Genomic DNA, 4442 nt, shown 5'->3' on the forward strand with positions numbered 1-4442 from the left:
GCAAGCCATCTTGATAAGTAGAGCCAGGATGTTCAACCTAGAGGGAACAGCCAGACAGCGAGTACAAAGGCTCTAAGGTAGGCGACAAGGTTTGTTTAATGGACTACAGTGGTCTGATGAGAGAAGTGGAAGGGAGGGGTGCAGGCTTAGGGTACAAGGGAGAAAAGTCTACCAGAGATAGAGTAGGGACTCGGGGAAGAGGGGGGACATCATGAAATAATACAAGGACGAGTTTCACTTGGAATTAAAATGAGTCATTGCAGGCAGAAATGTCAAGAGACATAGTCTAACTTGACTGTTAAAAGCATCACTTGCTATTTTATGCCCAGGGCAGACTACGACTGGGATAAAAGTGGATGCCTGGAGGCCGCTTAGAAAACTATTGCTGGTTGGTGGCCTTGGACAGTGTCTAGAGGCACTCTTGTTCTAGATGAACCCTGATGGCAGAGCCAGCAGGACCTGCTCACCAGTTAGCCGGAGAGTTAGTTATTTTTGTAATGTCATCATAAGAATGTTACAGAGCGGGTGGCTTGGAGTCGGGGAAGTCTGGTTATAGTTCTGGAGACTAGAGGTCTAAAATCAAGATGTGGATGGGGCGGGGTCATCCTTTGTGGGGGTCATGCTGCCCTCTTCCCAGTGTTGTGGTTAATCCTCGGGGTTCCTTTAGTTATGGCAGCCACACTGCCATCTGAGCCTCTGCTGTACTCCCCTTGGGAGCCCGTTTTTGTACCTTCCTCTTCTTATGAGGACACTCTTCATCTTAGAGCGAGAGTACAGCCTGACCCAACATGCCCTCATCTCAACTACTTATACACGAAGTGATCTTATTTCCAAATGTAGCCTGAACCTCATTTATAATGGTTTGACTTCTTCTTCTACTTCTTCAAAAAAAAAAAAAAAACACTTCTTAATGGTATAAGAGCAATAAGCACTCAGCAGAAGCTGGACTTTGAATTTTGAGTATATCCTGAGGCCAACCATATATAGCATGCCACACTCTCGGTTGTTAGACCCTAGCCGTGAGGATGCATGGCTCATAGCCTACACTATACTGTGTTACTAAACTGCAGATGTCTATGAGTTAGGTATATTAAATGTATTTTCTTTGATTCTTTTTTCCTCCTTGTCTTCTCTTTCTTCTTCTTCCTCCTTCCTTCTCCTCCTCCTCTTCTTCCTCCTCTTCTTCTTCCTCCTCTTCTTCCTCCTCTTTCTCCTCCTCTTTCTTCTTGGTTTTTGAGATAGAGCTTATCTATCTAACAGACCTTGGCTGTCCTGGAACCAGCTCTGTAGACCAAGCTGCCCTTGAACTCACAGAGCTCCCCCTTCCTCTGCCTCCTGAGTCCTAGGATTAAAGGCGTGAGCCCCCACGCCCAGCTTGTGTATTTTCAATTAAGGATATTTTCAACTTGCAATGTACTTATTAGGACAAAAATCATGTCACATATCAAAGAATATCTATAATATAAGACTCCGAGGTTCATGGGGAGAGGACATTTATAATTTTAAGAGACACGATCCCTGGCTGGATGTGGTGTTGCCCATCTTTATTGCTACCACATAGGAGGCAAGTGTTAAGCAGACCTCTGAGTTTGAGGCCAACCTGGGTTACAGAGTGGGTTCCAAGACAGCTAGGACTACCCAACGAAATTCCATCTTGAAAAACAAAAGAGGGAGGTGTGGAGGAGGGGATCCAACCTATAACAAGGTAGGAAATAGGGAGTGAAATTCTCAGTGACGCTACGAGGAGGCTTCAGAGGCAGTGAGTTGTTTTGGGGTGGGATGGTGTAAGAAAGGTCAAGATTTGCCAAGAACACTAAATCAGAGCCACCTAGACAACTGGCTCCTTGTTTTACAGCTGACTAGGGAGCAGAACTTAAATTATTATCAATTTATGTAAGTTACATCACAATAAGCCAGGGAAAACCTCTTCTTATTAGAAAATCGAATCTACTCCAAAATAGTATTCCGCTTCCCAAGTGAGAACTTGAATAATTTACATTAATAGGAAGCTCTAAATATTCCTTTTCACACTTGTCAGGGATACTAATGTTTTCAAAATTCACCTTTGTACCAGATAGTTTAATACTGGCGGCGAGGGAGCTGGAGAGATGGCTCAGTGGTTAAGAACATGGACTGCTCTTGCTGAGGTCCTGAGTTCAATTGCCAGCAACCACATGGTGATTCTCAACCATTTGTAATGAGATCTGATGCCCTCTTCTGACCTGTCTAAAGATAGTGACAGTGTACTCATATAAAATAAATAAATAAGTAGATAGATAAATAAATAAATAAATCTTTAGAAAAAAATTTGGGGATGGGCAACTGGCTTTTTGGAAGTCTGTAAAAGCCTTCTGAACTGTAGAGAGGTAGAGCTGGCTCTGTGGGCAGAAGTCTGAGTAGATGCTTGCTCGTTATGTAAATTAGTGCCACTCCGGGACAATAATCCAGAAAGCTACTCAATGTTCTTAACTTCGAGCCATGTCCAAGCAGTTCTGTCTTAAGGATTACTGGATGGTACAGACAGAAATCATATAAAGTGTTACAAATAAAGGGACAATTCTATTGGAAGATGTTGGGTGGTCTGATGACCGGCAACCAAAGAAAGCAAGACAGCCATAGCTTCCCTTGAAAGTTCAAGGGCTCCCACTATGTTCAATCTGTGTATTGACCTCATTCGCCCACTTCGAGCTGGCCACTTGCCTCAACTTTGCTTGCCCATGCCAAGCACAATGGCAACTTTAACCTCTGAGTTTCTATCTCTGTACAAAAGCAAAGGAACCTGCTTTTGTATTCATCATCTCTAGAAGCTGTGTCCACATCCTTGGAAGAGGCACTCAGTTGCTCATCCTTGGTCTAACCAGCTGCATCATGGGGAAATGGTAATAGTCCCTCCAGGACAAACGCTGATTGAGATCCTAGCTTCTATCACTTGCTCTTATGAGTCATAGAACGACTGCAGGGAGTAAAGACCTCACTTTCAGTGCACTTTAAAATGCAATGGTGATAGGCAAACGTGTGTGTGTGTATGTGTGTGTGTGTGTGTGTGTGTGTGTGTGTGTTTATCTGTAAAGCTGCACGTAGTTTAAGCCTAGCTAGTGGTTAGGCTGGAAAAAGGATAGCCAGACATCCTAAAGCAGTGTCCCACCTATTAGTCACTCTGAGCTATACAAAGGCCATACATAGATCCTTTCAGATTTAAAAATATTAAGGACTTCATCCCCCTTCAGACCTCAGCAGAAGCCGGCTGCTTTTACCTTTTGTCAGTAAGTAAGATTCTTCAGCTATTCACCAGTGCTGCCCCGGGCTGAGCAAGAGCTCTTAGTAGTGGGCTGAGTGTAAGGAGCTGGGCTACTGTCTACAATCAAACTTTGGCCAATAAGGTGATTGATGCTCTATTAGATATTAGCAAAAACTGCGGTGAACCTTTTAAGAAGTATTTTAAAGTTTATTTTAGACAGAGTCTCACTATGTATGAACTGAAGTCTCTATGTAGATCAGGCAAGCCTGGAACTCTAGCTCTGCACCCCGAGTTCTGGGATTAAAGGTGTGTTCTACTGTGCCCGGACAACTTTTTCTTTTGTATGTGTGAGTTAAATGTCATCCCATGACATGTGCATTATCTCATTTAATCTTCCAAGAAAAAGATCCTCGTTTATAGATGAGAAAACTTAACAAAATCTCAATTAATTCCTTAATTATTTAATTATTTAAATAACTAAAGATTTAATTCTTTCTTAAATCTCACCATTCCTCAGCTAGTAAGTAATTATTCAAACTTGGACCTGGGGCCTATGGGATAGTTCGTAACATGCATATACTTAAAGACCCTTCAGTATTTTCAGTGTCCAGGGCTTCTAAAAGCTTTTAACATTTTTTTTTTCTGGGATAGAAATCAAAAGGTCCATGGAGGTGCCCACTTTCCATTTTCAATGAGTTGATTCATAGAAATTTATACTTCAAGTGACTAAGCAGGAGGGATTTTTACCCAAACAGGCCTTAACAGAGGATCTGTGAGAGCTACAGGCTCTTTGTCATCAACACACACTGCTTATCTCTTAGAAAAAGGCACAGCAAGCTTTTGTGCACCCTGCTCCGTGTCCTGCACATTTGTTTAGCTAAGAAGTGATGCTGAACGCTAAGCCGGTTACGCCAGCAGCGTTTGCGATGGACAGGGAGTCAGAGAGAACAGGAAGTGTTTGTGGTTTGTGTACACCATCTGCTCATTGGTAAACAGAAAGGACATTAGTGAGCTGGTGTGGAGAAGGTGGGCTTAGGAGAAATCGTATAGATGTGCCTAAAGGTCTCAGCTAAAATCCCCTAAGTACAACCTTTGAAAATACTTCCAGCTCTTCTTCTTCTTCTTCTTCTTCTTCTTCTTCTTCTTCTTCTTCTTCTTCTTCTTCTTCTTCTTCTTCTTCTTCTTCTTCTTCTTCTTCTTCTTC

Source organism: Mus pahari, chromosome 17 (genome assembly GCF_900095145.1).
Source record: "Mus pahari chromosome 17, PAHARI_EIJ_v1.1, whole genome shotgun sequence".
Taxonomy (NCBI): domain Eukaryota; kingdom Metazoa; phylum Chordata; class Mammalia; order Rodentia; family Muridae; genus Mus; species Mus pahari.